The following is a 14,280-nucleotide window of genomic DNA, read 5'->3' as shown; positions in this document are numbered from 1 at the left end:
ACCGCTTCATGCTCCTCATATTTTTCAGACCGTTTCATGCTCATCTCATTTTTATCACCTTTTGAAACTCTTCATATTTTTCACCCCTTTTGAAGCTCTTCATATTTTTCACACGTTTTCAGGCTCTTCATGTTTTTCAACACCACTTCTTGCTTCTCCTATTTTTCAGACCGTTTCATGATCCTCATATTTTTGACCCATTTTGAAACTCTTCATATTTTTCACACCTTTTCAGGCTCTTCATGTTTTTCAACACCGCTTCATGCTCCTCCTATTTTTCAGACCCTTTCATGCTCCTCATAATTTTGACACCTTTTGATGCTCTTCATATTTTTCACACCTTTTCAGGCTCTTCATGTTTTTCCACACCGCTTCATGCTCCTCCTATTTTTCAGACCATTTCGTGCTCCTCATATATTTGACACATTTTGAAGCTCTTCATATTTTTCACACCTTTTCATGCTCTTCATGTTTGTGAACACCGCTTCATGCTCGTCCTATTTTTCAGACCGTTTCAGGCTCCTCATGTATTTCACACCTTTTGAAGCTTTTCATATTTTGCACAGCTTTTCAGGCTCTTCATGTTTTTCACAAACACTTCATGCTCGTCCTATTTTTCAGACCGTTTCATGCTCCTCATATTTTTGACAACTTTTGAAGCTCTTCATATTTTTGACACCTTTGAGGCTCTTCATGTTTTTGAACACCACTTCATGCTCCTCCTATATTTCAGTCCGTTTCATGCTCCTCCTATTTTTCACACCTTTTGAAGCTCTTCATATTTTTGACACCTTTGAGGCTCTTCATGTTTTTGAACACCACTTCATGCTCCTCCTATTTTTCAGACCGTTTCATGGTCCTCATATATTTGACTCCTTTAGAAGCTCTTCATATTTTTCACACCTTTTCAGGCTCTTCATGGTTTTCAACACCGCTTCATGCTCCTCCTCTTTTTCAGACCGTTTCATGCTCCTCATATTTTTGGCACCTTTTGAAGCTCTTCATATTTTTCACACCTTTTCAGGTCTTCATGTTTTTGAACACCATTTCATGCTCCTCCTATTTTTCAGACCGTTTCATGGTCCTCATATTTTTGACACCTTTTAAACCTCTTCATATTTTTCACACCTTTTCAGGCTCTTCATGTTTTCAACACCGCTTCATGCTCCTACTATTTTTCAGACGGTTTCATGCTCCTCATATTTTTGACACCTTTTGAAGCTCTTCATATTATTCACACCTTTTCAGGCTCTTCATGTTTTTCAACACCGCTTCATGCTCCTCCTTTTTTTCAGACCGTTTCATGCTCCTCATATTTTTGACGCCTTTTGAAGCTCTTCATATTTTTCACACTTCCCCAGGCTCTTCATGTTTTTGAACACCATTTCATGCTCCTCCTGTTTTTCAGACCGTTTCATGCTCCTCATCTTTTTGACACGTTTTGAAACTCTTCATATTTATCACACCTTTTCAGGCTCTTCATGTTTTTCAACACAATTTCATGCTCCTCCTTTTTTTCAGACCGTTTTATGCTCCTCATATATTTGACACCTTTTGAAGCTCTTCATAATTTCCACACCTTTTCAGGCTCTTCATGTTTTTCTACACCGCTTCATGCTCCCCCTACATTTCAGACCGTTCATGCCTCTCATATTTTTGAAACCTTTTGAAGCTCTTCATATTTTTCACACCTTTTTAGGCTCTTCATGTTTTTCAACACCATTTCATGCTCCTCCTTTTTTTCAAACCATTTTATGCTCCTCATATATTTGACACCTTTTGAAGCTCTTCATAATTTCCACACCTCTTCAGGCTCTTCATGTTTTTGAACACCATTTCATGCTCCTCTTATTTTTTTTTTTATTGTTTTTTTTTTTTTAATTTTTTAAATTATTTTTATTTTTTCTTTCCCAGTCGGTTTTGTCATACATTGATATGAATCAGCCATGGATTTACATGTATTCCCAATTCCAATCCCCCCTCCCACCTCCCTCTCCACCCGATTCCTCTCCGTCTTCCCAGTGCACCAAGCCGGAGCACTTGTCTCGTGCATCCTACCTGGGCTGGTGATCTGTTTCACCATAGATAGCATACATGCTGTTCATTTGAAATATCCCACCCTCACATTCTCCCACAAAGTTCAAAAGTCTGTTCTGTATTTCTGTGTCTATTTTTCTGTTCTGCATATAGGGTTATCGTTATCACCTTTCTAAATTCCATATACATGTGTCAGCATGCTCTAATGTTCTTTATCTTTCTGGCTTACTTCACTCTGTATAATGGGCTCCAGCTTCATCCATCTCATTAGGACTGATTCAAGTGAATTTTTTAATGGCTGAGTAATATTCCATGGTGTATATGTACCACAGCTTTCTTATCCATTCATCTGCTGACGGGCATCTAGGTTGCTTCCATGTCCTGGCTATTATAAATAGTGCTGCGATGAACATTGGGGTGCACGTGTCTCTTTCAGACGAACCTATGGACACCTTATCTTTGACAAAGGAGGCAAGGATATACAATGGAAAAAAGACAACCTCTTTAACAAGTGGTGCTGGGAAAACTGGTCAACCACTTGTAAAAGAATGAAAATAGAACACTTTCTAACACCATACACAAAAATAAACTCAAAATGGATTAAAGATCTAAATATAAGACCAGAAACTATAAAACTCCTAGAGGAGAAGATAGGCAATACACTCTCCGACATAAATCAAAGCAAGATCCTCTATGACCCACCTCCCAGAATATTGGAAATAAAAGCAAAACTAAACAAATGGGACCTAATGAAACTTAAAAGCTTTTGCACTACAAAGGAAACTATAAGTAAGGTGAAAAGACAGCCCTCAGATTGGGAGAAAATAATAGCAAATGAAGAAACAGACAAAGGATTAATCTCAAAAATATACAAGCAAATCCTGCAGCTCAATTCCAGAAAAATAAATGACCCAATACAAAATGAGCCAAAGAACTAAACAGACATTTCTCCAAAGAAGACATACAGATGGATAACAAACACATGAAAAGATGCTCAACATCACTCATTATTAGAGAAATGCAAATCAAAACCACAATGAGGTACCATTATATGCCAGTCAGGATGGCTGCTATCCAGAAGTCTACAAGCAATAAATGCTGGAGATGGTGTGGAGAAAAGGGAACCCTCTTACACTGTTGGTGGGAATGCACACTAGTACAGCCGCTATGGAAAACATTGTGGAGATTTCTTAAAAAACTGGAAATAGAACTGCCATATGACCCAGCAATCCCACTTCTGGGCATACACACTGAGGAAACCAGATCCTCTTATTTTTCAGACCGTTTCAAGCTCCTCATATTTTTTACACCTTTTGAAGCTCTTCATATATTTCACACCTTTTCAGGCTCTTCATGTTTTTCAACACCGCTTCATGCTCCTCCTATTTTTCAGACCGTTTCATGGTCCTCATGTTTTTGTCACCTTTTGAAGCTCTTCATATTTTTCACACCTTTTCATGCTCTTCATGTTTTTGAACACCATTTCATGCTCCTCCTATTTTTTAAACCGTTTCATGCTCCTCATATTTTTCACACATTTTGAAGCTCTTCATATTTTTCACACCTTTTCAGGCTCTTCATATTTTACAACAAGTTTTCATGCTCCTCCTATTTTTCAGACCGTTTAATGCTCCCCATAATTTTGACACCTTTTGAAGCGCTTCATAATTATCACACCTTTTCAGGCTCTTCATGTTTTTCAAATTTGCTTCTGCTCCTCCTATTTTTCAGAACGTTTCATGCTCCTCATATTTTTGACACCTTTTGAAGCTCTTCATATTTTTCACAGCTTTTCAGGCTCTTCATGTTTTTCAACACTGCTTTATTCTCCTCATATTTTTCAGACCGTTTCATGCGCCTCATATTTTGGATATCTTTAGAAGCTCGTCATATTTCTAACAACTTTTCAGGCTCTTCATGTTTTCAACACAGTTTCATGCTCCTCCTATTTTTCAGACCGTTTCATGCGCCTCATATTTTGACTCCTTTTGAAGCTCTTCATATTTCTCACACATTTTCAGGCTCTTCATGTTTTTCAACACCGTTTCTTGCTCATCCTCTTTTTCAGACCGTTTCATGCCCCTCATATTTTTGACACCTTTTCACGCTCTTCACATTTTTCAAACCTTTTCAGGCTCTTCATGTTTTTGAACAACGTTTCATGCTCCTCCTATTGTTCAGACAGTTTCATGCCCCTCATATTTTTGACACCTTTTCAAGCTCTTCACATTTTTCAAAACATTTCAGGCTCTTCATGTTTTGAACACCGTTTCATCCTCCTCCTAATTTTCAGACCGTTTCATGCTCCTCATATATTTGACACCTTTTGAAGCTCTTCATATTTTTCACAACTTTTCAGGTTCTTCATGTTTTCAACACCACTTCATGCTCCTCCTATATTTTGACCGTGTCATGCTCCTCATATTTTTGACAACTTTTGAAGCTCTTCATATTTTTCACACCTTTTCAGGCTCTTCATGTTTTTCTACACCGCTTCATGCTCCTCCTATTTTTGACATCTTTTGAAGCTCTTCATATTTTTCACACCTTTTCAGGCTCTTCATGTTTTTGAACACCGTTTCATGCTCCTCATATTTTTCAGACCGTTTCATGCTCCTCATATTATTGACACCTTTTGAAGCTCTTCATATATTTCACACCTTTTCAGGGTTTTCATGTTTTTGAACACCGTTTCATGCTCCTCATATTTTTCAGACCGTTTCATGCTCCTCATATTTTTGACACCTTTTGAAACTCTTCATATTTTTCACAATTTTTCAGGCTCCTCATGTTTTTGAACACCGTTTCATGCTCCTCCATTTTTTCAGACCGTTTCATGCTCCTCATATTTTGACACCTTTTGAAGCTCTTCATATTTTTCACACCTTTTCAGGCTCTTCATATTTTTCAACAAGGTTTCATGCTCCTCCTATTTTTCAGACGGTTTCATGCTCCTCATATTTTTGACACCTTTTGAAGCTCTTCATATTTTTCACACCTTTCCATGCTCTTCATATTTTTGAACACCGATTAATGCTCCTCCTATTTTTCAGACCGTTTCTTGCTCCTCATATTTTTGACACCTTTTGAAGCTCTTCATATTTTTCACAGCTTTCCAGGCTCTTCATATTTTTGAACACCGATTAATGCTCCTCCTATTTTTCAGACCGTTTCTTGCTCCTCATATTTTTGACACCTTTTGAAGCTCTTCATATTTTTCACACCTTTTCAGGCTCTACATATTTTTCAACACAACTTCATGCTCCTCCTTTATTTGAGACCGTTTCATGCTCCTCATATTTTTGACACCTTTTGAAGCTCTCCATAGATTTCACACCTTTTCAGGCTCTTCATGTTTTTCTACACCGCTTCTTGCTCCTCCTATTTTTCAGAGCTATTCATGCTCCTCATATTTTTGTCACCTTTTGAAGCTCTTCATATATTTCACACCTTTTCAGGCTTTTCATGTTTTTCAACACCGCTTCATGCTCCTACTATTTTTCAGACCTTTTCATGCTCCTCATATGTTTCACACCTTTTTAAGCTCTTCATGTTTTTTAACACCTTTCACGCTACTCCTATATTTCAGAACGTTTCAAGCTCCTCATATTTTTGACACCTTTTGAAGCTCTTCATATTTTTCACATTTATCAGGGTCTTCATGTTTTTCTACACCACTTCATGCTCCTCCTATTTTTCAGACCGTTTCATTCTCCTCATATTTTTGAAGCCTTTTGAAGCTCTTCATATTTTTCACACCTTTTCAGGCTCTTCATGTTTTTCAACACCGTTTCATGATCCTCCTATTTTACAGACCGTTTCATGCTCATCTCATTTTTGACACCTTTTGAAGCTTTTCATATTTTTCACAACTTTTTAGGCTCTTCATGTTTTTGAACACGGCTTCATGCTCCTCCTCTGTTTCAGAGTTTCATGCTCCTCATGTATTTCACACCTTTTGAAGCTCTTCATATTTTTCACACATTTTCAGCATCTTCATGCTTTTGATCACCGTTTCATGCTCCTCCTATTTTTCAGACCGTGTCATGCACCTCATATTTTTCACACCTTTTGAAGCTCTTCATATTTTTCACACCTTTTCAGGCTCCTCATGTTTTTCAACACCGCTTCATGCTCCTCCTCTTTTTCAGACCGCTTCATGCTCCTCATATTTTTCAGACCGTTTCATGAACCTCATATTTTTCACACCTTTTGAAGCTCTTCATATTTTTTACACCTTTCTCAGGCTCTTCATGTTTTTCAACACCTCTTCATGCTCCTCCTACTTTTCAGACCATTTAATGTTCCTCATGTATTTCACACCTTTTGAAGTTCTTCATATTTTTCACACCTTTTGAAGCTCTTCATATTTTTCACACGTTTTCAGGCTCTTCATGTATTTCAAAACCGCTTCATGCTGCTTCAATTTTTCAGACCGTTTCATGCTCCTCATATTTTTGACCCGTTTGGAAGCTGTTCATATTTTTCACACCTTTTCAGTTTCTTCAGGTTTTTGAACACCACTTCATGCTCCTCCTGTTTTTCAGATCGTTTCATGCTCATCTCATTTTTGACACCTTTTGAAACTCTTCATATTTTTCACACCTTTTGAAGCTCTTCATATATTTCACACCTTCTCTGGCTCTTCATGTTTTTCAACATCACTTCATGCTCCTCCTATTTTTCAGACCCTTTCATGCTAATCTAATTTTTGACACCTTTTGAAGGTCTTCATATTTTTCACACCTTTTGAAGCTCTTCATATTTTTCAAACCTTTTCAGGCTCTTCATGTTTTTGAACACCGCTTCATGCTCCTCCCTTTTTTCAGACCGTTTAATGCTCCTCATATTTTTGACATTTTTTGAAGCTCTTCATATTTTTCACACCTTTTCAGGCTCTTCATGTTTTTGAACACCGCTTCATGCTCCTCCTATATTTCAGTCCGTTTCATGCTCCTCCTATTTTTCACACCTTTTGAAGCTCTTCATATTTTTCACACCTTTTCAGGCTCTTCATGTTTTTGAACACCGCTTGATGCTCCTCCTATTTTTCAGACCGTTTCATGCTCCTCATGTATTTCACACGTTTTGAAGCTCTTCATATTTTTCACACCTTTTCAGCCTCTTCATGATTTTGAACACCGCTTCATCATCCTCCTATTTTTCAGAATGTTTCATGCTCCTCATATTTTTGACAACTTTTGAAGCTTTTCATATTTTTCACAACTTTTCAGGCTCTTCATGTTTTTGAACAGAGCTTCATGCTCCTCCTATTTTTCAGACCGTATCATGTTCCTCATGTATTTTACACCTTTTGAAGCTCTTCATATTTTTCACACCTTTTCAGGCTCTTCATGCATTTGAACAACTTTTCATGCTCCTCCTATTTTTCAGACCGTTTCATACTCCTCATTGTTTTGACACCTTTTGAAGCTCTTCATATTTTTCACACCTTTTCAGGTTCTTCATGTTTTTCAACATCGCTTCATGCTCCTCCTATTTTTCAGACCGTTTCATGCTCCTCATATTTTTGACACCTTTTGAAGCTCTTAATATATTTCACAGCTTTTCAGACTCTTCATGATTTCCATTACCGCTTCATGCTCCTCATATTTTTCAGACCGTTTCATGCTCATCTCATTTTTATCACCTTTTGAAACTCTTCATATTTTTCACACCTTTTGAAGCTCTTCATATTTTTCACACGTTTTCAGGCTCTTCATGTTTTTCAACACCACTTCTTGCTTCTCCTATTTTTCAGACCGTTTCATGATCCTCATATTTTTGACCCATTTTGAAACTCTTCATATTTTTCACACCTTTTCAGGCTCTTCATGTTTTTCAACACCGCTTCATGCTCCTCCTATTTTTCAGACCCTTTCATGCTCCTCATAATTTTGACACCTTTTGATGCTCTTCATATTTTTCACACCTTTTCAGGCTCTTCATGTTTTTCCACACCGCTTCATGCTCCTCCTATTTTTCAGACCATTTCATGCTCCTCATATATTTGACACATTTTGAAGCTCTTCATATTTTTCACACCTTTTCATGCTCTTCATGTTTGTGAACACCGCTTCATGCTCGTCCTATTTTTCAGACCGTTTCAGGCTCCTCATGTATTTCACACCTTTTGAAGCTCTTCATATTTTGCACAGCTTTTCAGGCTCTTCATGTTTTTCACAAACACTTCATGCTCGTCCTATTTTTCAGACCGTTTCATGCTCCTGATATTTTTGACAACTTTTGAAGCTCTTCATATTTTTGACACCTTTGAGGCTCTTCATGTTTTTGAACACCACTTCATGCTCCTCCTATATTTCAGTCCGTTTCATGCTCCTCCTATTTTTCACACCTTTTGAAGCTCTTCATATTTTTGACACCTTTGAGGCTCTTCATGTTTTTGAACACCACTTCATGCTCCTCCTATTTTTCAGACCGTTTCATGGTCCTCATATATTTGACTCCTTTAGAAGCTCTTCATATTTTTCACACCTTTTCAGGCTCTTCATGGTTTTCAACACCGCTTCATGCTCCTCCTCTTTTTCAGACCGTTTCATGCTCCTCATATTTTTGGCACCTTTTGAAGCTCTTCATATTTTTCACACCTTTTCAGGTCTTCATGTTTTTGAACACCATTTCATGCTCCTCCTATTTTTCAGACCGTTTCATGGTCCTCATATTTTTGACACCTTTTAAACCTCTTCATATTTTTCACACCTTTTCAGGCTCTTCATGTTTTCAACACCGCTTCATGCTCCTACTATTTTTCAGACGGTTTCATGCTCCTCATATTTTTGACACCTTTTGAAGCTCTTCATATTATTCACACCTTTTCAGGCTCTTCATGTTTTTCAACACCGCTTCATGCTCCTCCTTTTTTTCAGACCGTTTCATGCTCCTCATATTTTTGACGCCTTTTGAAGCTCTTCATATTTTTCACACTTCCCCAGGCTCTTCATGTTTTTGAACACCATTTCATGCTCCTCCTGTTTTTCAGACCGTTTCATGCTCCTCATCTTTTTGACACGTTTTGAAACTCTTCATATTTATCACACCTTTTCAGGCTCTTCATGTTTTTCAACACAATTTCATGCTCCTCCTTTTTTTCAGACCGTTTTATGCTCCTCATATATTTGACACCTTTTGAAGCTCTTCATAATTTCCACAACTTTTCAGGCTCTTCATGTTTTTCTACACCGCTTCATGCTCCCCCTACATTTCAGACCGTTCATGCCTCTCATATTTTTGAAACCTTTTGAAGCTCTTCATATTTTTCACACCTTTTTAGGCTCTTCATGTTTTTCAACACCATTTCATGCTCCTCCTTTTTTTCAAACCATTTTATGCTCCTCATATATTTGACACCTTTTGAAGCTCTTCATAATTTCCACACCTCTTCAGGCTCTTCATGTTTTTGAACACCATTTCATGCTCCTCTTATTTTTTTTTTTTTATTGTTTTTTTTTTAAATTTTTTTAATTATTTTTATTTTTTCTTTCCCAGTCGGTTTTGTCATACATTGATATGAATCAGCCATGGATTTACATGTATTCCCAATTCCAATCCCCCCTCCCACCTCCCTCTCCACCCGATTCCTCTCCGTCTTCCCAGTGCACCAAGCTGGAGCACTTGTCTCGTGCATCCTACCTGAGCTGGTGATCTGTTTCACCATAGATAGCATACATGCTGTTCATTTGAAATATCCCACCCTCACATTCTCCCACAAAGTTCAAAAGTCTGTTCTGTATTTCTGTGTCTATTTTTCTGTTCTGCATATAGGGTTATCGTTATCACCTTTCTAAATTCCATATACATGTGTCAGCATGCTCTAATGTTCTTTATCTTTCTGGCTTACTTCACTCTGTATAATGGGCTCCAGCTTCATCCATCTCATTAGGCCTGATTCAAGTGAATTTTTTAATGGCTGAGTAATATTCCATGGTGTATATGTACCACAGCTTTCTTATCCATTCATCTGCTGACGGGCATCTAGGTTGCTTCCATGTCCTGGCTATTATAAATAGTGCTGCGATGAACATTGGGGTGCACGTGTCTCTTTCAGACGAACCTATGGACACCTTATCTTTGACAAAGGAGGCAAGGATATACAATGGAAAAAAGACAACCTCTTTAACAAGTGGTGCTGGGAAAACTGGTCAACCACTTGTAAAAGAATGAAAATAGAACACTTTCTAACACCATACACAAAAATAAACTCAAAATGGATTAAAGATCTAAATGTAAGACCAGAAACTATAAAACTCCTAGAGGAGAAGATAGGCAATACACTCTCCGACATAAATCAAAGCAAGATCCTCTATGACCCACCTCCCAGAATATTGGAAATAAAAGCAAAACTAAACAAATGGGACCTAATGAAACTTAAAAGCTTTTGCACTACAAAGGAAACTATAAGTAAGGTGAAAAGACAGCCCTCAGATTGGGAGAAAATAATAGCAAATGAAGAAACAGACAAAGGATTAATCTCAAAAATATACAAGCAAATCCTGCAGCTCAATTCCAGAAAAATAAATGACCCAATACAAAATGAGCCAAAGAACTAAACAGACATTTCTCCAAAGAAGACATACAGATGGATAACAAACACATGAAAAGATGCTCAACATCACTCATTATTAGAGAAATGCAAATCAAAACCACAATGAGGTACCATTATATGCCAGTCAGGATGGCTGCTATCCAGAAGTCTACAAGCAATAAATGCTGGAGATGGTGTGGAGAAAAGGGAACCCTCTTACACTGTTGGTGGGAATGCACACTAGTACAGCCGCTATGGAAAACAGTGTGGAGATTTCTTAAAAAACTGGAAATAGAACTGCCATATGACCCAGCAATCCCACTTCTGGGCATACACACTGAGGAAACCAGATCCTCTTATTTTTCAGACCGTTTCAAGCTCCTCATATTTTTTACACCTTTTGAAGCTCTTCATATATTTCACACCTTTTCAGGCTCTTCATGTTTTTCAACACCGCTTCATGCTCCTCCTATTTTTCAGACCGTTTCATGGTCCTCATGTTTTTGTCACCTTTTGAAGCTCTTCATATTTTTCACACTTTTTCATGCTCTTCATGTTTTTGAACACCATTTCATGCTCCTCCTATTTTTTAAACCGTTTCATGCTCCTCATATTTTTCACACATTTTGAAGCTCTTCATATTTTTCACACCTTTTCAGGCTCTTCATATTTTACAACAAGTTTTCATGCTCCTCCTATTTTTCAGACCGTTTAATGCTCCCCATAATTTTGACACCTTTTGAAGCGCTTCATAATTATCACACCTTTTCAGGCTCTTCATGCTTTTCAAATTTGCTTCTGCTCCTCCTATTTTTCAGACCGTTTCATGCTCCTCATATTTTTGACACCTTTTGAAGCTCTTCATATTTTTCACAGCTTTTCAGGCTCTTCATGTTTTTCAACACCGCTTTATTCTCCTCATATTTTTCAGACCGTTTCATGCGCCTCATATTTTGGATATCTTTTGAAGCTCGTCATATTTCTAACAACTATTCAGGCTCTTCATGTTTTCAACACAGTTTCATGCTCCTCCTATTTTTCAGACCGTTTCATGCGCCTCATATTTTGAGTCCTTTTGAAGCTCTTCATATTTTTCACACATTTTCAGGCTCTTCATGTTTTTCAACACCGTTTCTTGCTCATCCTCTTTTTCAGACCGTTTCATGCCCCTCATATTTTTGACACCTTTTCAAGCTCTTCACATTTTTCAAACCTTTTCAGGCTCTTCATGTTTTTGAACAACGTTTCATGCTCCTCCTATTTTTCAGACAGTTTCATGCCCCTCATATTTTTGACACCTTTTCAAGCTCTTCACATTTTTCAAAACATTTCAGGCTCTTCATGATTTGAACACCGTTTCATCCTCCTCCTAATTTTCAGACCGTTTCATGCTCCTCATATATTTGACACCTTTTGAAGCTCTTCATATTTTTCACAACTTTTCAGGTTCTTCATGTTTTCAACACCACTTCATGCTCCTCCTATATATCTGACCGTGTCATGCTCCTCATATTTTTGACAACTTTTGAAGCTCTTCATATTTTTCACACCTTTTCAGGCTCTTCATGTTTTTCTACACCGCTTCATGCTCCTCCTATTTTTGACATCTTTTGAAGCTCTTCATATTTTTCACACCTTTTCAGGCTCTTCATGTTTTTGAACACCGTTTCATGCTCCTCCCTTTTTTCAGACCGTTTCATGCTCCTCATATTATTGACACCTTTTGAAGCTCTTCATATATTTCACACCTTTTCAGGGTTTTCATGTTTTTGAACACCGTTTCATGCTCCTCATATTTTTCAGACCGTTTCATGCTCCTCATATTTTTGACACCTTTTGAAACTCTTCATATTTTTCACAATTTTTCAGGCTCCTCATGTTTTTGAACACCGTTTCATGCTCCTCCATTTTTTCAGACCGTTTCATGCTCCTCATATTTTGACACCTTTTGAAGCTCTTCATATTTTTCACACCTTTTCAGGCTCTTCATATTTTTCAACAAGGTTTCATGCTCCTCCTATTTTTCAGACGGTTTCATGCTCCTCATATTTTTGACACCTTTTGAAGCTCTTCATATTTTTCACACCTTTCCATGCTCTTCATATTTTTGAACACCGATTAATGCTCCTCCTATTTTTCAGACCGTTTCTTGCTCCTCATATTTTTGACACCTTTTGAAGCTCTTCATATTTTTCACAGCTTTCCAGGCTCTTCATATTTTTGAACACCGATTAATGCTCCTCCTATTTTTCAGACCGTTTCTTGCTCCTCATATTTTTGACACCTTTTGAAGCTCTTCATATTTTTCACACCTTTTCAGGCTCTACATATTTTTCAACACAACTTCATGCTCCTCCTTTATTTGAGACCGTTTCATGCTCCTCATATTTTTGATACCTTTTGAAGCTCTCCATAGATTTCACACCTTTTCAGGCTCTTCATGTTTTTCTACACCGCTTCTTGCTCCTCCTATTTTTCAGAGCTATTCATGCTCCTCATATTTTTGTCACCTTTTGAAGCTCTTCATATATTTCACACCTTTTCAGGCTTTTCATGTTTTTCAACACCGCTTCATGCTCCTACTATTTTTCAGACCTTTTCATGCTCCTCATATGTTTCACACCTTTTTAAGCTCTTCATGTTTTTTAACACCTTTCACGCTCCTCCTATATTTCAGAACGTTTCAAGCTCCTCATATTTTTGACACCTTTTGAAGCTCTTCATATTTTTCACATTTATCAGGGTCTTCATGTTTTTCTACACCACTTCATGCTCCTCCTATTTTTCAGACCGTTTCATTCTCCTCATATTTTTGAAGCCTTTTGAAGCTCTTCATATTTTTCACACCTTTTCAGGCTCTTCATGTTTTTCAACACCGTTTCATGATCCTCCTATTTTACAGACCGTTTCATGCTCATCTCATTTTTGACACCTTTTGAAGCTTTTCATATTTTTCACAACTTTTTAGGCTCTTTATGTTTTTGAACACGGCTTCATGCTCCTCCTCTGTTTCAGAGTTTCATGCTCCTCATGTATTTCACACCTTTTGAAGCTCTTCATATTTTTCACACATTTTCAGCATCTTCATGCTTTTGATCACCGTTTCATGCTCCTCCTATTTTTCAGACCGTGTCATGAACCTCATATTTTTCACACCTTTTGAAGCTCTTCATATTTTTCACACCTTTTCAGGCTCCTCATGTTTTTCAACACCGCTTCATGCTCCTCCTCTTTTTCAGACCGCTTCATGCTCCTCATATTTTTCAGACCGTTTCATGAACCTCATATTTTTCACACCTTTTGAAGCTCTTCATATTTTTTACACCTTTCTCAGGCTCTTCATGTTTTTCAACACCTCTTCATGCTCCTCCTACTTTTCAGACCATTTAATGTTCCTCATGTATTTCACACCTTTTGAAGTTCTTCATATTTTTCACACCTTTTGAAGCTCTTCATATTTTTCACACGTTTTCAGGCTCTTCATGTATTTCAAAACCGCTTCATGCTGCTTCAATTTTTCAGACCGTTTCATGCTCCTCATATTTTTGACCCGTTTGGAAGCTGTTCATATTTTTCACACCTTTTCAGTTTCTTCAGGTTTTTGAACACCACTTCATGCTCCTCCTGTTTTTCAGATCGTTTCATGCTCATCTCATTTTTGACACCTTTTGAAACTCTTCATATTTTTCACACCTTTTGAA

This window comes from Dama dama, chromosome 4, assembly GCF_033118175.1.
Source record: "Dama dama isolate Ldn47 chromosome 4, ASM3311817v1, whole genome shotgun sequence".
Classification (NCBI taxonomy): domain Eukaryota; kingdom Metazoa; phylum Chordata; class Mammalia; order Artiodactyla; family Cervidae; genus Dama; species Dama dama.
Note: the sequence above shows the minus strand (reverse complement) of the source record.